At 42.2% G+C, this 24,660-nt stretch overlaps 1 long non-coding RNA gene across 1 annotated transcript in view; it reads right to left on the minus strand.

Annotated features, from left to right (window-relative positions):
• Positions 1 to 10,005: 10,005 nt before the first annotated feature.
• The window catches only part of LOC138510060 (uncharacterized), a 306,573-nt gene continuing 291,918 nt past the window's right edge, over positions 10,006 to 24,660 (minus strand). Inside the window, exon 2 of the long non-coding RNA XR_011280307.1 lies at positions 10,006 to 10,562. This is a non-coding gene — a long non-coding RNA (uncharacterized lncRNA). The remainder of the gene's footprint in view (positions 10,563 to 24,660) is intronic.

Genomic DNA, 24,660 nt, shown 5'->3' on the forward strand with positions numbered 1-24,660 from the left:
CAGCCTTCTGCTACGATCGGCTGTGAAACCGATCTGAGTGAAAGTCTTCCTTTTTGTTTCTAAGATGGCTGCCACCGCAATCACGCAATTACATCACAAATGTGCTGATGTCATTGTGTACGGCTCATGGCCATATTTGTTTCTCTTTGTTGCCGGTATTCTGGTAATACTGTAAACACGATTCCAATCAAAATGCTTTTTAATATCTCATGGTAAATACATTTACTCCATGGTATTAGAAGACAAGTTGAGCTTAATGCTTTATAATTTAAGTGTTTAAAAGCCTTGTTGCAGTATTTTACTCTGACATTGGTATATCTCTTGGTGGATAATTCTCGAGATTTATGCATTCATAAACATTCTTTATATTGCTCAGTGCTAGCTTTTCACGAGATTCCCATAATTTGTATCACAGTGTAAGTTTTAAAGTTGCTTTGCAATTCTTCTTGTGTATAAAGCTGATCATCTAATTTTAATACATTATACTTGTAGATATACTCGTTAACCACAATTAAAACCTTAGAGAGTCCAACAATTCCTAAACATTTTTCACACTGTTTACAATAATACCTGATTACTGAACCTGGTGGAAACTAGTTTAAATGGCATCCTCACACATGGTGATTGTAACCAATCTTCACTGTTTCTCAGTTTTTGAATACAATTTCTAGTGTTTAAGTTCATAACAATAGTTAATTTTCATTTGTAGTTCCGACATGCATAATTTAGTTGAAAATATGACATGTGCAATACTTTCTAAACATTGCACACATAGTGTAAAGGGACTGCTTCCAGCAAATTGTGATAGACGCGAGTTGCTTGAAATTTAATTCTCAGACATGATAATCATAACTAAACAATGATTCTCAATCTTCAACTGTAATATCTCATATTGTATTGATAAATAACACAGTTTCGACCTCCTTCTGTTAATGTCATGCATTAACTTTTTCTCATACATGATAGTCATGACTGAACAATGATTCTCAATATTCAAAGGTAATGTCTTTTTTTGGATAGATGACAAAGGTTCAACCTAAATAATTTAGACAGTCTATTGACAGCTGAATTCATTTGTTCTTGTGAAAAGGTGTATTTGGCCTTAAACATGCCTTTTTATATATATAACAAGAGCTTGATGTGTCCCTTGGAGAAGTGAAGCACCTCTAGTTTTTCTCCACGTTCTTTCTCTCCAGTGATACTGAAGTTGAAGAGTTTTAGCTCACAAGAGTACCAAGGATTGTAGATTTATAGACATTTCAAGGAGGGAAGGGGGTCATGAACATCAAGTGTCTGAAGAAATGAAGATTGACATTGGTAAATAAATAAGTTAATAGGTGGGGCAGTACCACACCTTTTTAAATTAAGAAGTAAAGTCTCTGAACTGATTTGTGATAGAGCTCTTTTGGAACGTTAGGGTTTAATTACTGAAGAATCTCTATGTTTGGAATGATACTAATTGTTGTTTGTAAAATGTCTGGCTAAAAGATCATGTCCAGACAATGACTATCTCTGTGGGAACTAGAAGAGGTATGAGATTTCATGGCATGATACGTAAAAATCTCGAGCAGTTCGATCTGGACAATCTAAACAGATTTTAAGATTATCAAAAATGATCTGTTTGTCATTCAGAGGGGAAACTGTTAAGAGAAAATCCTCCAATCCTTACAGAAACGTATTGGCAGCCAGGAGGTTGATAAACTAATAATACACTTGCCATCTCTGACGATGACATTTTAATAATAAAATAACACGTTTGAGAGTGTCTATCAATTGCAATAGGTTCAAACTTTGACTCAGAAAGAGCGTTTTTCCAAATGATAGCGATCCCTGCACTGCAACTATTTTCTCTGTTAACTCACTTGATCAGATAGCCACTAGGGACAAGTTGGTGAAGGACGTTATGATATATCTATGTTGAGTTTAGAAATAAGGTCAGCAAATGCAAAAGCGTTGCTGACAGCTGACTAGCACCCATTACTAGCGCACATGGTAGTGAATTTTCTTTTTCTTCACAGTAAACTGGAAGACAGCTTGGATGAAGTAGTATGTTGGATCTAATTAGAGCAAGTCTTGTCAAGGGTTCTAGGAGAAATAGAACCTAGCGTATTGTTTAATGCAACTAGCCCCTCACTAGTAAATGTGGGATGTTTCAACCCACTAGTCTATGCCCTGCAACATCACTGTGCGCTGCTTGCATCAGAAACAACAGAGTGGCCGCCAAAAAGATCTTTGCGCTAAAAATCTCTGAAAGTGTGCAGGAAAACTTGAAAATAGGCCGCCAATCCATTTTGCCTATGTCAGTGGTAACACAGGAGACCACTACCAAAACCTATCATTTGGCTGCCTACGGAGGAAAATGAAACTACTTGAAAAACCAGTGCTGCATTGCAAAGGAAAACCCAGAACTGCTTTAAAAATCTGTTTTTCCTTGGCTGTGGAATTTGCAAAAATCATGGTTCCCAAACATCACAAAAGATCCAACATCCTGGTTGGGTGTTAAACATCACTTTATTTAAAGAATTCATCAAAGCACAATGTCAGCAGAAGCATATTTTACCGGAAGAAAATCCACATTCAAAGATGCTTGCTTGGAAAAATATGTTAAAAATGGGCGCAGTACCGCCGCTCGCCTGTGTCAGAAACTGCTATTACTTAACCTGTCAGTTTAAACTTGTACATTCAAATCAATGTATGGAAAAGAAGAGACTTCCCATCAAAGCAATATAGGGTCACAATTCAATCTCTATGTTTTAAAAAGGCTGGAATTAAGAGATTTGTGGCTATATTTGTAAAAATGTAAATTGTATATTAGAGAAAGACTATTTTAAACATTGTTTTAAAAGTAAGTTAAAGCCAGCCACACTGAGCTTCAAAGACATTCCACAGTTCCTCACAAGAGAACTGAATAACTGGCAGGGAGGTGTGAAAGGAAATGGGAGGGGACTTTGGCCTGTTGCTCTGACAAGAAACAAAAGACTCCCTTGAATGAAAGGAAATGCAAATTCGGGTGTGACAGAAAACAACTGCTGGCAGGAAGAAGCCTGGGACTGCTCTGCCCCAGCCAAAACCTTGGGGGGCAGAGACAGACAGTTTTGTTTATTCAGAGAGCACAAAAATATCTTTTTGAAAAAAGACTCATAGAAAACTGAACAAAAGTGGTCAAAATCTGTAAATATAGTGTTGTTAAAACGAAAATTCTGGTCACGTTTTACAACTACTCTGGAATGTGTGCGATGTTCAGAGACTGAACCACTAAAATGGTGACTTTGTAGCAGTTGTGATAATGCTAAAAATATGAAACTTCACAGGAGTATGCCCGGATGTTATGTGGCTGTATCTGGAAAAATGTGTACAGATCTGACACTGGGTAACCAACCAAAAGTGCAAAAAACTGTCATTTGTGAACCAAAACTCTTAGGAAGATGGGACTTGGACAGATACGTGCCTTATTTAATCTGTAATGCAAATATGTATTATTAGCAAGTTGGTGATATTGGAAATATGTTTTATATGAAAAACATATTTTCTGTGTAGGAACAAAGGGGAGGTTTTTCCCTGGATTGTAAATTGCAGCTTCACTATGACACATTATGACACACTGTTTCCTTCTCAAATCAGGAGAGAGGGAAGACTTTAACCAATAGGCTTCTTAGAGGGTTGGGCATAGTATAATCAGCCTACCCACCCCTTTGGGAAATACATAAATAGGGACTGTTGAGGACCTAGACACAGACATTCACCCATCAAGTTCTGTAAGACTCAAAGAAATCAACGAGACAGAGAGGGCAATCAACAGAGCAACGGTGCTGGCAGCAGGAAACACAGACGTGACATGTACCAATTGTCCTTCTCAGCCTGAACTGTTCTAAATTGGCGGAACAGTTCTAAACTAGCATCACATCAGTGCAAAGTTCTGATGCAAGTCAATTAAGGCCGGCAGGTGCGTTTGGATGACTCTAAAACCAAACACGCCCACAAGGAATTGCGGAGAACTTACTTAGAATGATAACAGTGGAAATTATGTGCGTGCAGTGTATCCAACATGCCTATGGGTCGAAAGACCTGAGAGACCCGGAGTAATGCTAAGGGTTTCAGTAGGCTGATAAAAGTCGGCCCGGGAGGATAGCTCAGCGGCAACGTGCACGCCTTGGAAGCAAGACGACACAAAGCAACACAGGTTCGATCCCCGGGTCCGCGCTTAGAAACCTCTGGGTGTTTAAGCGCGTTATAAATACGCAACTAAGACACACACAAAAAAAAACAATTATGCAACTAAAAAAGCAAACAATTTCTGTAACAGCGCCTCGATGCCTGCAGGCTGTGTGAGCGCTTTAACAAAAAAAAAAGAAAAAGAACAACAGTTAATACATTAATAATTAACAGCAGTAAATACATCAGTAACATTTTAAAATAAAGTTAATGCAATGAAGTTCATACTAAAAACACCTAATAAAAACAGTACGAGCAGTTAATGTAAGTTGCTAGAAACAATATGAGGAATGGACTTTAAAATCAGAAAAAAACATCCTTAAGTGATTATTGCAGGTTTGATATGATATGATAGTTTATTTATATAGCGCCTATACACAATGTGTTTCAAAGCGCTTCAAGGCAAGGGAGGGAACAAGGGAAAATACAATGACATTCTTACAGGCCATGAACAGTAAGGATGTGAAATTAACTATCGTACTCAGCCTGACGACATTTCAGATAGTGCAAGAGCTAAGACATAGATAAGGAAGGGAGGGGGAGAGTGGGAAGGAAATGGAAACAGACAGGTGACTAGCATACTCAGACTGACGACATTTCTGGTAGAACCGGAGAAAACAAAAGGTGAGGGAAAGGGGTGCAGATAGGGAGCGGAGGAACAAAACAAGCGTCTATCGTACTAGGCCTGACGACATTTTTAGATAGTGCTGGAGGGGCGGGTGAACAAGTAAGGGGAGGGGGAATGAGACAGTCGAGGTTGCTATCATACTAGGTCCAGGGACAAGTCTGATAGAGTAAGTACATAGAAGAAGGTAAGGGGAGGAGATAGGAAAAGGGAGAAATGGAGAGGAAGAGAGAACAGAGAGTAAGCAATCAAAAGGAGTGGAGAAGCAAGAGGGGAGAGTGAATACAATTGCAGAAGTCAGAAGTAACACATAATGTTGCAAGCCTGGATACAAGATGAAGATGGGAACTGCATGATTCAGGGCCACCATGAGAAAGGTTGACGCACAGTGAATCAATGAAGTCCATAAAAGTCAAATCCAGCATTGGCCACAAGGCAGTGATGGTGAAACCAGAATGTATCAGGACAGGCTCCTGAAGAGGTATGCTGGAGGGGGTGGGGGAGGTACTGGGGAAACCTGTTTTTTGTGGGGGTTGTGTCCCAAGGGCACTTTCTGCTTGCATGCTAGATTACCTGGCATGAACGCTTTGCAGGCATATTCATTTCTTCAGACACTTGATGTTCATGACCCCCTTCACTCCTTGAAATATCTTTAAATCTCCAATCCTTAGTCCTGTGAGCTAAAATCTCTTAAACTGCAGCATCACTGGAGAGAAAGAATGTGGAGAAAAACTAGAGATGCTTCACTTCTCCAAGAGACACATCAAGCTCTTGTTGTACATAAAAAAGGCATGTTTAAGGCCAAATAAGACTTTCCGCAAGAACAAATAAATTCAGCTGTCAATAAACTGTCTACATTATTTAGGTGGAACCTTTGTCATCTATCCAAAAAAAGACATTCCATTTGAATATTGAGAATCATTGTTTATGCTTTGTAATTGTGCACTTCTGGTAATGGTGTGCATGTTGTCATGCAACATATGCAATATGAACTCATGTTTGTATGTTTAATGCACGCATATTAACAGTAGCATACCGATCGATGGGGAAGAGGAGGCAGCTTGCCCTCACAGTGCTGAAAACTGGGACATTTAGGAGTGGTCTGGGACTGTTCTTTTTCTTGCATCCTATGAGACAGTGTTTGCATGTGTGTTTGTTTGAACCTACAACCTGCCAGGGATGTCATTTCACCAAAATCCCAGGGGAAGCAGAAGTCACATCACACAACCCTTGACCCTGTGATGACAATTTGATCCCCCCCCAAAGTGACATCACGGGAAGTGATGGCAAACGTCCTTAAGATTTTTCAGATGCGTCTAGCACCCGTGTTTCCAGGAGCTCTCATTTCAGCAAGATATAAGAACCAAGGCATTGAGGGAGGCATGATTTGTCCACAATCACACATTTGGGAATGTCATTTTCCAGATTTGACGTGGGGTCTCTATGTAAAACATATATAACGCAGTATTTGTAACAGGGTAACTGAAATCTCTAATGAGGCTAAAGCTAGTTTATGAACCATCTATTGATCACAGAAGTATGCGTTATCTGTGGCGTTTCTGTGGAAACAAGCCAGAAAAGCACTGACCTAGGGAGGCATGTGCTGCTGTTTAGCCAGGAGAATAATGCTGCACAAGCAAGGCCTGAAAATTAAACAATTGACCAGGATTTAGTATCAACAAAATTCCCAGGTTATAAATGTATCTTTGAGTCAGCTAACACTGTGATAGAAGAAACCTATTAGACTGGTCTGCATGCACACTGGGGAGTGCCCCTGATAATGTTATCTTTGCTGGAGTATAATACCTGGGAAAGGTCCTTTCTATATACCCAAGATACTCCATAGTTTTTATTATCTAAGCGTTAATACTGGGCGCTAGAGGACTTAAGAAAAACCCACCATTTAATGTAATATCATTGCTGCACACATAAATCCATGGCACTACACAGTTATTTTAAATTGAAAACACCCACGAGTTGCTTCTCACCCGGGGACTCACTGACATACTTCAAGACACACACTGCACGCTACCCTGTTGTCAGGCCCATTGGTGCCCAAGAGCGTAGCACAACATTTCGCGGCTCCCCTGTGAGCCACGCTGTGGCGGCCCCCCCAAGCTCCTTAACAAAGCACAGGCCGCGCCACACCCCAGGCCAGTCCAGACCACCACGTGTGCGCAATGTCCATGATGATTATGTTGCTGCAGGGCCATGCACTACTGCAAGTGAAAGAAGTAGATATATTTTTTAATCAACGCTTAAATATTTCATGTAACATAGAAAGAAGGGGGCGGTGCCTAGTCGCCAAATATACCAGTGGTGGCTGGTGAGTTGTTTTTTTGGAGAGTGTAACTATTTGCCACAAGTATGTGATTGCGACCGAGCATACCGAGGGATCCCGAACTAACATAAATGGGTTTGGGGGAGTCAGGGAGCATGTTTATAATAATGGTGCATTACACAGCACACTTTCTGTGAAAATGTGGGTAAAAGGCCAACAATTTGGGTAAAAGTCCAACAATCGGTTTTGTAAGTTGTAGGGTAAATCATGATAAAAAGTACAATAGATGCAAGTCACCAAAAGTGCACAGGGCATTTCCCAATGCATTAGCATGCCGGTCCCTGCAATATATGCCAGTGTAAAACACATTTTCATGCTGGCTGTGCTCGTACATTTCCATGCTGCCTCAACCACCTTATGCTAGTATTACTATATACAACCATACTCATATTCGCTTTAAGATTTATTTCATAGTATCATTACTGGCACTGGGCACAAAACTGGATCTGCCAATATATGTCAGTACTCCTGTGTAGGAACATACTCCCATTGGTTTGGCCATTTAAAGTGGCATGTCACAATATGAAAACCTGTCCAAATTGGTTCCAATGTAAGCCAGTCTAGACCCATAAGAACACTTATCATGCTTGGTTCATCATAGATGCTAAGTTCATAAAATATCATGCTACAGTAAGAAGATATACAGGCCACTACACCAAATCGAGGTAACACTACTTATCATGATAGCAAGGTAACACTGCTTATCATGCTTGCTTTTTTAAAGATGCTGAATAATAAATGTTATGCCACAGTAAGCAATAACTATAGTGACAGCAGCAAAATGCCAGTCTAGCCAGGTAATGACACACATGAGCTTGGCTGTGCCCGAAAATACTGGTAAAACATACAAAGGGCCTCATTACACGGAAGGCGGTAAGGGTTAACATTCACCGGTAAGGGTACCAGTGACCGTTAACCCTTACCGCCTTACTACGAGGTCCCTTTGTGGGACCCGACCTTAACGGCTGGTGTAGACCAGCCGTTAAAGTTGGGACCCACAAAGGGACCTTGGTGCTAATTACGGTACCGCAAAAATGGGAATGGGGAAGGGCCATGGAGAAAGGGGGAATTACCGCCCCGCCAACCTTGGAATGGGGTGGTCATTCCCCTTTTCCCCATGGTGGTACCGGTATGGTACCGGCGGCAACCATGGCCCAAATTCTCCATTCTCCCAGGCCCTTACACAGACATGCATCCCCTTTCGCACACTGGCCGCTCATACATTCACTCTCACATTCACTCACACTGGATTCACCACACACCAAATTCCAGACAGAACATTCAAACACACACAACCACATTCATACTCATTCACCCACCAGTCAGTCACTCACACCTTCTCTTACATCCACTCATTGCATTCTCTACACAGCCACACACCCACCCAGAACATTCAAAAAAACACATCACATCACACCAAATCACTTCTCATTCACCCACCAGTCACTCACACCTTCTATAACATCCACACATTGCATTCTCTACACAGGTACACATACACCCACAACATTCAGAAACACTCATCACATCACTTCTCATTCACCGACCAGTCACTCACACCTTCTCTTACATCCACTCATTGCATACTCTAAACAGGCACACATCCATCCACCCGGAACATTCAAAAACACACATCGCATCACTTCTCATTCACCTGCCAGTCACTCAAATCTTGTACAACATCCACACAATGCATTCTCTACACAGGCACACATCCATCCACCCACCCAGAACATTCAAAAACACACATCGCATCATTTCTCATTCACCACCCTCCCAAAAGAACGAAAATAAAGGGAGTCTGTGAGACCTGTCGCTGGCCTCTCCTGACATTATGTACTGTTCGTGAGGTTCAAATCTGACTTAGATGCAGCAGTCCCATTGTCCCAGGCAGAGAGTGGTGTCAAGCCTGGGTCAACCTAAAGTTTTCTGCAGTATGAAGTAATGCTTGAGGAAGGGTGGATTGTGAGGGCCACGAGGGTAGGTTCAACAGTCAGTTCAAAGGCAGAGATGCTTGTGACTGGTAGATGGTCGGTTCGATGAGACGCTCAATGGAGCGCAGATAGTGAGGGCCACCAGGGTCGGTTCAATGGCGAAGACACTGGCTACTGGATGCCCAGTTCAAGTCGGGCGGCTAACATTGGTTAGACGATCACGGTTTAGGATGAAGCCACCTGGCTACCAGTAAGCCATGGTAGCTTTGGCTGTCAACAGCTAGCCAATGGGGAGCCCTCCACAGCATGCCTCCTACCCCACCATGCCTTGCAGAATGCCACAGCAGAAAACTGACTTAGGATGAAAGGTGGTGCCAACAGCAGGAGCACCAGAACATGTTGTTTCTGGGTCTAGCCCCCATTTGACTCCTCATTTCCAGGTGCAGTGCATGCATGGCAGGACCAGTGGTGGTGGGGTGTGTGGTATGTGGTCGTACCTTTCCTCTATAACACGCTGCTCTGCACTGTGCTGTAACTGGAACATCCGGAACAAAAAATTAAGAGGAGGAGGATGAGCCACACCATTCTGGTGCGCCTTCTGCGTTAGTCTTCTTTATCTCAACACTCACCTCTGCTCTCTCAAAAAATGCATGTTGGCTTTCCTATCCTAGAACTTAATGGGAATGACAGCTGGCAAGATCAGTAATTTTATTTATTTGTATATATTATTTTCAGGCACCAACGTACTAAACGTTGTACCTTTCAGCAAAATTGTTTTGAACTTGCCAATGTGTACTCTGGATGAAACAAACGTATAAGATTGAAGAGAATGGCACTATTCCTTAACTAATTGTTTTCTACGTTTTAAGGAAACATCAGCAGTACTCACAGCAGACGGAATCCAACTCTTTTAATTTCCGATACATTTGATTACAGTGGGATAAAATCTGTACGAATTAACTTAATATCCTTGATGCCAGTTTTAGAACGCAGCAGCAGTTCTGAGATAAGCACATCATTTAACAACCCAATCAGCATACACTGCACTGTTAATTTTAGCTCCAGTCATTACAATGTACCCTTACGGATCATTAAAACGTGAATTTAAAACATACATCATTAACCATTGAGAAAATCGAGCATTACATTGGAATAACTAGAGGGTTTTGTCAATATGCTCTCAATTGCACTGTCCCATTTCTGAATGCTGAAACATTGGTTGATATAGAATTGATTTTGAATTTCTTTTTTCTCCAGAAAGTTTTCATAATCAAGTCGAAGTATCTTGTTTCACGTATAGGTTGTAAATTCTGTGGGGTTTCCTTTAGCTGCAGGGGGTGTAGTGTCCTTGTACCTGGTAAATCAGCCGTCAGTTCATTACCAACTGTTCGCTATGGCAGGCATTAGTCCCATTAGCTCACTGGAGAAATCTCTGTTGTGCTAAAGGTTTCTATTTAAAAAAAAAAAAAAAACAGTTATCACAGGAAGTGCAAAGCTTTTTTCACGGAAAACAATTACAAACAAGATGGCCACCGTGGAAATAGCAAATGAAGCTTGAGGAAGAGAGGGCAGAGGCAGGTATGGGGCTGACGACGAAAGAGGTGGAAGGTAAGTGCACATATTTTTTTTTTCATTATGAGGTCAGAGGCACAGGGTAAACAGCAATCAGGCATAGCACACCAGAGCAGCCAATAGCTTGTCCCGAATGCAGGGTATGGTTTTCAGGAAGGAAGGGTTAAGAAAACATAGAAAGGTTAGGACATACTTTCTTATAATGTGAAGACAGTTTGAATTCTCCAATGAAATCTAGGCATTTCCCAGCAGTAAAAGTGTTCAACAATGTACAACCTTTGAGAGGACAAGCAATGCCAAAATCAATGGATTCAGAAGGGTGCCTTTAGGGAGCCAGGACAGCCAAAGTCAATTGGACAAAGTCTATAGTTCTGATGCACTTCTTGGATAAAGTATTACACAAAGTCAGTTCAAGAAAATCACTGAAGGAACACAAGCTGTTAAGCCTGTGCAAGGGGAGTTTAAATCAACTCAAAAAGTTAAGCCAGTGCACTTCTCAAATGAGAAAGCACACCTTATGGCAATAAGGTAAGTACCCCAAGCTCCCAAAGTACCTCTGGTTTGAAGAAAGTGGTCCGGCTGGATTCCGTCTTGCTACAGTCAAGCAGATCCTTGTTCCTGAGCCTCATTCACAGGGACAAGAGGGAGGACGTCTGGCGGGCCCCTGTGCCAGTACTTGAGAAAGGACTTTGTCAGCTATGGGTTTTCTTTGATTCAGTGTTTCAGCGCCTCGCAAACAGCACTGATGGAGAAAGAATATCTCTGGTTAGACATTCCTTGCTCCCTCATTCTGGACTCTGGTGAGGGGACTTTTGATCTGGATTTCTTGTTTCTGGAGTGTCCTTAGGAGCTTTTGGCCGGATTTAATCCACAGAAGATGTTGCACTCGGTTATGGACACTCGACCCCTGGCATTGGGCTTCTGCAGCACTGGAGAGGCACAGCAAATCGGGGATTGTGCCAAAATGGAGTTTGTCTCAGGGCTAGTTGGTCCCACAAGCCCAAGGGGAAAGGTTGTTCCACCCGGAGCGTCTCTGTTGATGCGAAAAAGGAGTCCAGCACAGCAGCAGGGCTTCACCGGGCACTTTGAGGTCCAGGAGGTTGCAGCGGGCTTCACTTCATGATTTCTTCATCAGATGTTTCTTCCAGTGGTCAACTCTGCCTGTAATCCCAAGAACCCTGCTTTTAAGGTTGTTCTCATTCATTCACAGCCCTAGGCTGTCAATCACCCAGCAGGACAATCAGGACTGGTTTCATTCAGGCACACCAAGAGACAGTACCCTCCATAACTTCCTGTACTTCCAGACACACTGGAGCAGGGGCGGGCTTCAGGGCTGAAGCCCAACAAAGGCAAACACACACAAAGGGCTCAAACCTGTCTCAATGCACAGAGTAAAACCCAAGAAAGACCTCACAAACAGAAAATGGCAAGAAAAGAAGACTGCGGTGGGATAGCACACTGGTAGTAAAAAGTAAACCACTGCCATCAGCCATTTAAAGTGATGAGGGTAAAAATAAAACTGTTACATGAGGAAATAGGATCAGGAACTACTAGGTAACCCTGCATCACTCCACATAAGATGGTTTGTGCTGGACCTAAAAAGTAAAAAGGTAAGTAAGATCAATTTCACCTTACTATTCTTGGGAACAGTAGTTCACTGAAGAAACCTTAAGAGAAATCCAAAGGACTTCTCAGTGACACTGTGTGTCACTATACAAAAAGCAGATTCCTATGGAGTTTATTAGACTCCAAAAACAGTGAAAACATAAAATCCTAGTCTCTAAGGTTGAAGGGAATTAGCACAGAAATTAACATTCTCCCTAACACTCTGGGATACAAATGGGTTAGTACATCATTGGCTGCCCCTTATCTGTAGGGGACTGTAGAGGAGCAGCTGAATGCCTCTGCATGAGGTCCCGCCCTCATCTTGCCTATATGCTGGAAACTGGAAATCGCGACATGCACAACAGTAGTGATTGTACCTATTCCACGGAGAGCCTTCGAAAAAAGGTATCCATTAATAAGACCCTATATGATGTACCCCTGCAGAGATGACAATCTCTTGGAGGAGATTCCCGAAGGAATATGAAGATGAGAGAAAAAGAAGCTGGTGACGTCACAAGAAATGAGCATGAAAAGAATGGTCAAAGAAGAAGATGCATAAGACCTTATAGAATCTGATGATGAAGTAAAGAATCGAGTAAACTTTTCACATGCAGAATGAAGATTGCAGGTGGGAAGAGCACTGCAGAGAATGCAAGCCATTTTTATAACTGTACAGATGCAGCAACGCAAGTAGACTAAGTGATTATAAAGGCTGGCTATACATAATGAATAGACTGCAGGCGGTGTTGCCATTATATAGAATCTGGACATCGGTGTCACACAATTAGTAAGCTCAGACCTATGAGGAAAGAAGGATCGAAAAGCTGTGTCACAGCAAGGAAATAGTTGAAGATCGAGGAAAGGCCTGAAATACTTGTCTTGCCTGGTGTCAAAGGATGGAGCGGCCAAGAATTGGTTATCTATACTTGAACAGTGAATGTGAGAAGCAGAATCAGCCATTTCTAAGGTGCATGAAAGAACACCATCAGTGACAAGTTTATTAATTCAAGACAATTAAATGCTGCAAAACATGCCGAAATATAGTCTCCTGTCACGTAAGTCAAGGATGGAAATAGGAGTTGGCTGTACAAACCTGAACAGCGATAAGAGTGTGACTATACTCTCTTTTATTCTCTGGAGCAGTGATACTTTGCAAGGACAAGTTCAAAGACAATCTGAATGGTAGAAGGCATGAGCGATGAGAGATGTTGGGCTAATTGGGTGGGAGACACGGTCAAGTCCACCCGCTGGCACCTGGGGTGCCAGCTTACATGCTGCTAGTGAGCCGAATGTTGCAGAAGGGTACAAGCATGCCAACTAATTGTAGAAGGCCATATAACAAAGGGCCTTATAGTTTGATAGCCAATGGTGTACCGTGTATCTAGTAACTGATGAGGATGACTTGCACTAGGGGTGGGCATAAGTTGTCCACCTGACTTTAGAGACCCAATCACAAATTGATACCTTAAAGAAAGTATACTTTAATATTCCCCTTAGTCCTATCACAACTCCCCGTAGGTTTTTCCTAGTTTGCCACGTAGGATGACATCATCTATGACACATTGATGTCCGTTGTAACTCCCTATTTTAGACAATTGAATATAAAAGGAGACTTTTTGTCAAGTTCCTGAGTCGGTCTTATTATTTGGTGTAAGAGTTATTCTGCATTCCATCCTTGTATGACGTGTTACTGATTTAAAAGGGCCAACGTAGGCTCACGTGGTAGCATCGTCGGATTGTTCAGACCCGTTGACCTGTTGACTCCAGAGCTTCAGATGACTGGACATCCTCCGCCATCTAGCCGGAAGATCACAAGGTTTCCTGTGGAGAGCGGGCGAGTAGAACACTTGCAAGTAGAATCGAGATGCTGGGCAAAGTCCCTCTTTGACAAACTAACTACCTGGTTTCCACAGGCGCTTTGAGGACAGAAGGCAAAAGTGGTCTATTGGAGGAGAATATGATACCGAAGGCTTTGAGCTGAACGAGCGAATGGTGAGTAGACTCAGGGGGGCGGCAAAGTAACTAAAAAGGTACGAAAAGTAACGGGAACTAACAGGAGATTTTTGTGTGAAAAAAGAGAGATAAGGAGATAAAGAAAGCCTGAGAGTGCTAACCCAAGGGGATTTAGAAGAGGTTGTCTCACACTCTAATCAGAGTAATCTGAGCTACGTGCAGGACAGGTCAGCATAGGGTGACAATGTAAACTTTGTAAATCAGGGTATTATTAGCAGCAGAGAGTAAGAGTGATCACTAAGGTCTTTATGGAAAGAGTCGACTTGTCTGTCTGTTTATGTATTTGAGTTGAAATTAAGGTGTCGAGGACCGACACGCATTGTTGTATGACAACTGAGATGATGTTAAAAATGTAAACTATCTATCTAAGAAAGCGTTTGGTGGCGATCCAGAGATAGACATGAATAATTGGAGAATTAAAGATTTTGAGCAGTGATTGTTGGAGAGCGCTCATATTTGTTGTTTTTATAAAGGTATTTTGTAAACACTGGAAAGTATTGATAGTCAATTGAGATTTGTTACAATGGGAGACATTACTCCTCTGATGCATTTATGTAAGACATAGCCAAAGCACATGCCCAAGCTCAAACAGTATAGTGTGGAATGGGTTTAAGGCACTGCAGATAAGACGTTCATGCCATGGCCACAAGGGTGATCACTGTCAAAAGCAGTATTGCAACACATGACCACATACCTGCACGCTGCGTACATGGGAAAGAAGTTAGCAAAAAGATGAGCTATTTTAGAGCTTTGGAAGATGTACCAAGAAGAGAGGGAGGATCCACCACCTGAAAAGTGGATGCTTAATTAATGTAAGGAGGAAAGTGTTGAGCCCTCAGCTCCCCTCAACTCACCGGAAGTAAACAGCGATAGTACGGAAGACGTAGGATTGTATTCTTTAAAGGAACTGAATGCGGTGACTGGGTATAGTAATCCGATATACGAACCACCTGCTCATAGCAGTGACGACAGTCCAAAGGACAGTAAGAGAAAAGATGAGATTGTTAAGATCTTACAGGACAAAGAGGGGAAAAGCGAGCAATCAAATGTATCGACAGAAATAGCACAAGAGATTAAGAGATGGAAAGGAGAGAAGGGTAAAGCTGGCGAGGTAATGCTCGTAGAGAATGAGTGGATTGGAGGACAGCTATTGCTCAAGCTAGATGGGAAAAGAGCATTGAGGAAGTAAGGCCAAGAGAAGATTTGTTTGAACAGGATAGAAAAGATAGGGAATGAAAAAGGAGATTAAAGGGAAGTGAGCATAAAAGAAAGAGCAGACAGGGGTGAGAATAGATGTATCAGGAGGAGCAACAAAAGAAACAAGAAAAGGCAGAGTAGCAAAGGAAGCATGACAACAGGCAGAGAGCAATAGAAGAACAGGATCGACAAGAAAGAAAAGGAGAAGAGGAGGAATTGCAGAATTTAAAGGATAGAAGAATACAAAGAAGAAGAGAAGAGGAAGAAAGGAGAGCAGGGGCAAGGAGAGAGGAGATAAGACAGGAAGAGGTGAATGTTAGATGGAAACGAGGAAGCGAAGAGAATCAGATGAAGAATTATGACAAAAGAGAAGACAGTGGGAGCGCAATATTAACCTCATTCAAAAGGAGCTGATGGAACCCAGTCCAGCAATACAATGGGGCAGTATAGAGGAGTTGCTCCCATTAAAGGGAGCAATGTCAGGGCCATCTAGAGTAGCCTTAGAAGAGAAATTTGATATATGAAATATCGGAGACAGGCTCGATAAAGCCTATCAAGAATTAAGAAGGTAGTAAATTAGGAAGCCGAGGGAAGGGAGATCACACGTTTGTCTTCCAATCACGAAGCAAAGAAGAAAATCCATTCACTCTTGAGCATAGAGCCTTATCCCTAAGCAGACTGACCTAGATGAAGGTGAAGGGAATGAGAGTCACACTAGTTGGGGACTAGATATGTCAGGCAAAGGAAGGGAATCCTTCCATGGGGAGGAGGTAGGAGGTGCATGTGCCCCCGAGGGAATCCTGCAAGTGGACAAGGAAGTAAGATGGTCTGATCTAGAGCAACCAAAGGATAGAATGCCAGATACCATAGCATATCCAGAGTGTCCCAAAGGATGATCGTATAGTGAGAAGGCAGAATCACCGAAATATTTGAGCAGGTTAAGTTTGTTGTCAGGGAGGAGGCAGTCAGGAACCATTGTCCCTACTATGGATAGACAGACGATGGGAGCCGATTGCAGGTTAGGGTTTACTCAGTTTCCCTTATTGGAAAAAGGGGGAGCAAGACCACAGTATATTCCATTGCCACAGATGGATAACGACAATTTAAGATGCAAACTTTGACATCGGGTACGAGAAAATGGATTTATGAATTGGAAAAAATGACAGAAGGGAACACGCTGGCCATAGGGGACATTATGGGTCTCTTAGCAGCCATTCTTGAGGAAAGAGCTGGTGACATATGGAAGAGAGCAGGCGATTCGAGTGTGACAGCACAGAACACAGCGCACAATGGATCCCCATTTAATAATTGTAGAGCAGATGTCTAGAGGGCACTCAGGGTACAGTATCCTGGCATATCAGACCTGGGTGCAATCATTGCACATAAGATGAAAGAAGATGAAGATCCTCTTGATTACATTCAGGACATTCAAGAGCTCTGGGCTCTTGAAATGAGAGAGCTGTGGGAAGAAACTGTGGCATTATTTTACCACATTTTATGTCAAGGGTTGCCCGACCAAGTACAGAGGCAACTGAAAAAACAAGTGGGAATGGAAGCAAAACCATGGCCAGAAATACAGTTGACGATAGTGCATCACTGTCGGCTGTTGCAGGAGAAAAACAAGAAGAGAGAACAGGCTAGGAAACTTGAGGAAGCTAGACTAGTTCAGAAGAAATTGTCAAAATATGCCATAGAAGGGGCGGTATTAAAAGCAGAGAAGGACTGGGAGTACAGCAAGCAGCGGGTACAGCACAGGCAAATAATCAGTGTCCAATGGACCAAGAAGGAAATGGGTTTGAACCACAAGGTAGAAGCATGGGATATAGAAGAAGGGGTGGATTCCAAAACAATTAAGGTGGGTTTCAGAATGCACAGAAGGAGAATCAGAATGTGCAAGGAGGGTTCAACCACGGAGGACTAATTAGAAGGGTTTCTCCTGTATGTTGGACTTTTGGGATGACAGGGCACATTGTGCGCAGGTGCGGGAGCCAAGGGTGTGTACAGACTGGTCAATTGTCAAGAAGGGGTACAGCTTATCCTCCAGCCTGTAGCTCACAAGCTAGGGAAGGGTTTGGTGCGTTTTTGCCCAAGATCAGACGATGCATCAAGCACAGATGCCGCAAATGCAACAGGCACATTAACCACAGCAAAAACAGCAAGCACAAATGAATCCACCGTAAGGGCAGTTGCAACACGCCCCTATGCAGATACAACAGAATGCAAACTTGGGACAACATTGACACCTAGAATAGGGGGTGTCACTGTGGTAGGAGGAAGTCCTTTCACGGTTGCAGGTGTATGCAGGTATCCACAATAGGACAGCTCACAGGGAGACTTGATGTATTCAGTTCTATCAGTTCTATCAGTGAAACCAGACCCCCAAGATGAACCAATGGTTGATGTAACTATAGTAGGCAAATCTTTTTCATTTTTAGTAGACACTGGGGCTACTCGTTCATGGAAGTGAGAGGGAAAATATGCAATGTCGGGAAGTGCCATGAATGCTCAAGGTTTCTCTGGAGCTACAAGTCGCGTTCCTTTTACTAATGAATTACCAGCTTCAACAGGAGAATATGACATGTATGTTCCATGATTGTATTCACGACAGACACCAGTTAACATTTTGGGAAGAGATTTGATGACAAAACTCAACATGACGATTTCTTTTACTGACAAAGGCATAGTGTGTTCCACTCCTGGAATACAGTACATGAATGTGGGCAAATGTATACTGCCATTTACAGGGCAAATGGCTCTGTGAGGCGTTCCAATAGAGCCAGAGGTTTTTCTTTATGGGGTGAGCATTCTGTTAACATGGCTACCTGGCTTAGTGGGGAATACTGTGAGAATACCTGACACATTCTTGTTCAGACCATAGATACCTATGGATGAAGATGGGAGAAGACCCAATAGAATTAGATGCAAACGTAGTACGAGGGAAAATGGCAATGCTCGAAGGAATGGATGATGAGGGTAGACCATGCAGAACAGTGATAGCTATTGAAGAATGGTGTAGGTTGACTGACGTCACTGACAATTACATGTTTAGAGATGACCCAGAAGATGATGAAGTAGTGTTCTTTATGAGCATCAAATATTGGATTAGAATAAAGAAAAGGGAGATCCCGCAGCGTATGGCGATAATGCAGCAGCGCCCATTATTTTATTTTTTAACTTTATTTCGTATTTTCAACAAGAAAGAAACATATCAAGTACAAAGCAAATGCTACTAGGTCAGCAGGCTATCATCCAGGTCATAACATAAACCTGAATCAAAGAATACAATAAACAGTAAACTCGAAATACATATTAACCCCAACACATTTAATAACGTATCCATGAGCGGTGGCCTGACATTCCCAAACATAACAGACATCATTTTTTGACGAAGACTTGAAGGTGCCAAGCGCCTTATGGACAATGGGCCCTTATGACTTAGGCATACGGAAGAGGATAGGGGAGGTTAAAATAAAGCTGAAACCAGGAGCAATTTTACCTTAAGCAAGACAGTCGCCAATGTCTCGAGAGGCAGATGAGGGCATTTATTTTTAAAACTATCTCAGCACTGATGAAACACTGGTATCTTGCTGCTGTCAGAATCCTCATGCAACACTGTGGTGTACCCTGTGAAAAAATCTGAGGGAGGGTTGTGGAGATTCATACAGGACATGATACTGATTAACCAGATTTCAGATGCAGAGTTTCATTTAGTTCCTATCCCGGCAGCGATACTATGCAGTATCCCAGTAGAAGCTCGATATTTTACAGTGATCGATTTGAAAAATGCGTTTTCTCAATCCTGTTGCACAAAGAATTACAAGACTTGACTTCCTTTACATTCCCCCAGACTCGTCTGAAACACACTAGCCTGTCCCAAGGGTACAGTGAGTCTCCATCCATTTTTAACAGAGACCTTCAGATGGACCTAGGCAATATTGATTTGAAGAGTGCTGTGATACAGAACGTAGATGACATTTTAATTTGTAGCACCACAGAAGATGAGTGTAGACAGGACTCGATTGAAATGATGACTATCCTAGCAGACAAGGGATACAAAGTTGACAAAGAGAAGCTACAGTATTGTCAAGAAGAGGTGTTATATATAGGCCAGTTATTTTCACATGAGGGAAAGAGAGTGACACCTGAAAGAGCTGAGGTGATCATGAAGACTACAAAATCACACACGGTGAAGCATATTCAGCAGTTTTTGGTGCTATGTAATTATGTAAGAGCCTGGGTGTTTAAACATAGTTCATACACAACACCCCTTTTGCAGGATTTAAAGAAAGCACAGGCAAAAAAGGAGAAAATAGAATGGACTGAAGAAATGGAGGGAGGTTTTGAAGAGTTTAAGAAAGCAATTTGTACAGCTCCTGTTTTAGGAATTCCCAATAATGCTGAGGAGTTTTTCTTATTTTCGCATGACTGCAGTGCTTACACAGAGGACCACATTCGGGTATACGCCTCTAGCGTATTATAGTGGGATTTAAGACCCAGTTATGAAGGGGCACTTTCCTTGTGAATAGTCATTGGCAGCAATTGAGAAATCTACAAGCATCATAATTGGCTACTCTATGAAGCTTTTTGTGGAACATATATTGTTTGTATTAGAGAAACCCAAAGGTACATTGACATCCCAGAGAGCTTCTGCTTATGAAGTGATAATCTGAAACCCAGCGATTAAAATGATCAGATGGAAAATTGTGAACCCTATCGAGGGATGTCATTTAGGGGTCACCAGAGATCACAACTGCGACCTCTGTGGTCTCCCTTGCGACCTCTAATAAAAAAAACATTTAAAAAAAAAACGTTTTTTGGGGATTTTTTTTGTAATGTAAGCTCCTGGGCTATGGCCAGCACCATGTGGCTCTTTACTTCTGGAGTGGCTGGTTTTCTTGTTCAGGCCCTTTAAAAAAAGAAGAAAAATAAGAACAGGAGTGCCACAAGTCTAACACTTTCAGCACTGACCCTAGACTCATTAAAGGTTTATTTCAGGCACACTTCAGGGGATGAGTCACTGATTTAGTCTGTTCTTAAATGCCTCAGCTCAGCCTTTCATCCTTCTGAGGTCGATAAATGAGTACCAACACAAGTTGGGTGATACTGGGTGTATATTTTTTCTATAAAAAGCGCTTAAGTAACACATCATTATCATTTGGTCATGGACGTCTGCTTACATTTACAGTAATTTGGTAATATGGGCCTATACACACTGATCTTAACGATACATATGGCGATCCATTCTTGTATGAAATGTACATCACATTATAGTGAATTTGTATTGTTTGGAGTGTACAATGCTATGTGATGCTACTTCTTGTTTTGTCAACGGGTGAAAGGTTGTGTTCCATCACTACCTGCGATATCACTTCGGGGTGGGGTCAAATTACATAATTTCCTGTGATGTCATCAGGGGTCAAGGGTCATGTGATGTCACTTCCGCTACCCCTGGCATTTTGGTGAAGTGACGTCCCTGACCCTATCACCTTTGTAGCTGAGCCAGTGGCAGAGGGCGAGCATTTGCATGACTGTGCAAATTATATAGTTTTATGATGATATACGATGCGTAAAGGAAAATGCGTTGTCAGGAGGGGAAATTCGCTTTATTGATGGCTCTTCAAAAATTAATCATTCAAGTGGAGAAAGGCCTTCTGGCGCAGCTGTAGTGAGGCACAGAGCAAATGGCGAGTTTGAACTTGTAGAAAGTGCAAGACTACCGTATCACTTTTCAGCGCAAGGGGCAGCATTGGTAGCGTATTGTCGCATTCGAAAATCATGAACAGCAGGAAGTGATGGTGTACAGTGACTATACCTATGTGACGTCAACCGTACACACAAGGCTAGCATGTTGGAAAAGGAGGGGCTACCTCCGTGTGGACGGCACTCCAGTGCAGCACGCATCCTTATTGGATAGGCTTATTAAGGCACTACAACTCCCAGTAGTCATAGTTAAATGTGCAGCACATACTAAGCAAACTGACTTCATTTCTTGCAGAAACTAGGCCGCAGACACAGAAGCCAAAAGGCTTGCATATTCACCAGATATTTCAAGCTTTGATACTCCAGATGTTAAGGAAAAAGTAGTCATGATTATGGTAGTGAAAGAAGGATTTAATCATATACGCAAAATGCAATTAATGGAGATTCAAGGAAATGCACCACAGGAAGAGCAGGAATTGTGGAAGCAAAGGGGGTGTTCTTTATCTCTCACTGAAGCATTATGGCGACAGGACAGCACTGGAAACCCAGTGATGCCAGTAGCCTTGTTAAGGGTAGCGCTTGAAAAGCTCACCCTGACAGCATTTAGCACGTGAAATAATTTCCAATATGAGGAGTGTGTGAAGTGCTAAGATCAGATAATGGGCCACATTTTGTTAATGAAGTGTTCGAACAGATAGGATTATTGTTGAGTATTAAGCACACGTTTTGTTCTGCTTATCACCCGCAAGCAAAGGGAATATGTGAGAGACTCAACGGCCTCCTTAAAGAAAGGGTTGCCAAGCTCAAGTTGACACTGAAAAAGGGAAGGCTATATTGCCTGCCCTTAGCTTTATATGCCCTAAGGTATCAGCCTGCTTTAGACAATCACCTCACACCCCACAAACTAGTGACAGGAAGGAGAATGAGAACACCTTTAACTCCTCCATCGAGGAGTAGAAGTGATGCCCATAGTACAGCAAAATGTTAGGAAATTAATTATGTGATTATTTGACATGTATGACTGCTAGTATCTCTCTCGTTTCCAATCAACTCAAGTGCCAGGGAGGGTCGGTCTCAGAACACAGATGAAAAACATTCAGCAACCTGATCTTCTGAACTTTTATCAGCACTGAGACTTTTTGCTGGTGATACTGTGTTGATCAAAAACTTCACTAGGAAGTGACATGAGCCACCGATCGGGCTTTCTTCAGTCACTGTGTCCTGCACGCTGGTGAGGGGACTCAAGCTCTGGTCGACCTGCTTCTGGAAGGTCCTGGGGAGACTCCTGGAGCTTCTGGCCGGATCACAGATGTTGCACTCGACAACAGATTTCTCTGCCCCTGGAACTTGGTTCCTGCAGGAGCAAAGAAGTACAGCAAGTCTGGGAAGGTCTCCCAGTGGAGTTCATCTCGGGGTTAGTTGGTCCCACTAACCAAAGTGAAGAGGTTGTCCCTTCCGGAGCTTCTCTTGTCGATTAGAAAAAGGAGTTTCAGTACAGTAGCAGGGCTCAACGGGCGGTCCAATGGACTAGGAGGATGCAGCAAGCTTTGTTCACAGTGTTCTTCCCAGTGTCGACTTCATCTTCTTCTTCCAGTAGTCTTCAGTCCCCCAAAACCCTTGCCTTCTAAGCAAGTTTCTCACATTCTTGCAGAGCGCAGCTGTCACTCAAACAGCAGGGTGGCTGTCCTACAAGGATAGCCAGCCAATCAATCAGGACTGGGTGCATTCAGGCAATCCTAAAAGCAAAGGACAGGGGAGTTTTGGGAACCTCCCTAACTTCCTGCCCTTCCAGACACGCTGGAGCCAGAGGCGGGTTTCAGTACTGAAGCCTGCCAAAGGCAAAACGAACAATGGGCTCACTCACACCTGGTTTGGCGCACAGAGTAAAACCCAAGAAAGTCCTCCGAAACAGAAAATGGTGAAAAAAAGAAGACTGGGGCCATTTTGACAAAATGGTCACCCCTGTGTGCTATACTGCAGCTGAGGATTCAGACTGCGGTAGGAAAATTAAACCACTTCTACCAGCCATTTAAAGTAGTGAGGGTAACATAAAAAATGTTACGTGAGCAAGTAGGAAAAGGGGCTACTAAGTAACCCCCAGCACTCCACATAAAATGGTGTGTGCTGGACCTACGAAGAGAAAAGGTAAGTTAAATCAATTTCACTTTACTACTCTTGAGAACAGTAGTTCACACAAGAAAAGGTATTTAAACTGTACGACGAATCTAAAGGATTTCTCTGTGACATTGCACTGAAGGTGCTGTGTGTCCCCATACAAAAAGTAGATGCCTTTGGAGTTGGTCAGACTCCAAAAACAAAGGAAACATAATGCAAATCAGACCAAAACACAGGAGAGAGTGAGCAAAAGTCCTAAAGTCCAGCAAAAGAGCTGGGGGTCTCTAACGTTGAAGGGAATTAGCGCATAAACGAGAATTCTCCCTAACATGCTGACATCCTTCCACTCTTTAAGTACAAGGGTAAATTCAGTATGCTTGCCTGAGTGCATATCCTCTCTCACACAATCGATGTGGTATAGGGACAACACATGGGGTGCCACAAAGAGCTCTTCTCTTGCTGTTCCAATATGCCAGTGGTGAGGGTGTGGGAGCTAGGGAAAATGCATCCACCTCCTCCTCCACAAAAGAATTGATATGTCTTGGCATTGATTATGTGCATACACACTATTCACTTTAAATAATGCAACATGTTTTAATAACTGTGCACATGCCATTCAAATCATGCTTAAGTCACTTAATTGCTAAAAACCTTCTAAGTGCAGTCTTGAGTTGATGGATGAATACTTGCTGTCAAAGCAATGATATTTAATAAACAGATGACTCAATTATCCACATTAACATTTGGCTTATAAACCATGGGTCAAAGTAATGGAACTGGCATGTGAGCTTAAAGCATTAAACAAGGAAATTGTTTTTTTCAAGTTGAAGTATCTAAGCTCTGATCATTAGATTAATAATTAACGTCTCTCCAATGGGTTGAATTTTAACAGCCCATTTAATTATAAACACATATTCATAACTTTGATACCATAACTGCTGGTGAATTATGTGTTATCCATACAGTTATTAAATACTATTAAAGCCAGGTCACTGTGATTAACAAGATTCAAACACTGGATTAGAATTAGAATCAGCATGTTTCCAAACAAAATGTTAGTTAGAAAAGCTCAAATGAAGACAATTAAAGTTATTTAAAAAAATGAATATTTTACCAGAGATACATTCTCATTTCAAGGGGTGGGTGAAATAAAAGTTGAAAAGTCATTCAGATGATATTCTAAAACTGGAGACCAATGTGGCCATTAGAGCAGACTTTCCAGGGTGATACTAATTGACATCAAGCCAATCAGAGGGCCCATCCAATGTAATAATGCTGTGTTATATCACACTAATATTGGAGGTGCAAAAGGAATAAACATACCAAATCATATGGGCAGAGGGATA

The sequence above is a fragment of the Ambystoma mexicanum genome, chromosome 6p (assembly GCF_040938575.1).
Source record: "Ambystoma mexicanum isolate Mex_15411 chromosome 6p, UKY_AmexF1_1, whole genome shotgun sequence".
In the NCBI taxonomy this organism is placed as follows: Eukaryota; Metazoa; Chordata; class Amphibia; order Caudata; family Ambystomatidae; genus Ambystoma; species Ambystoma mexicanum.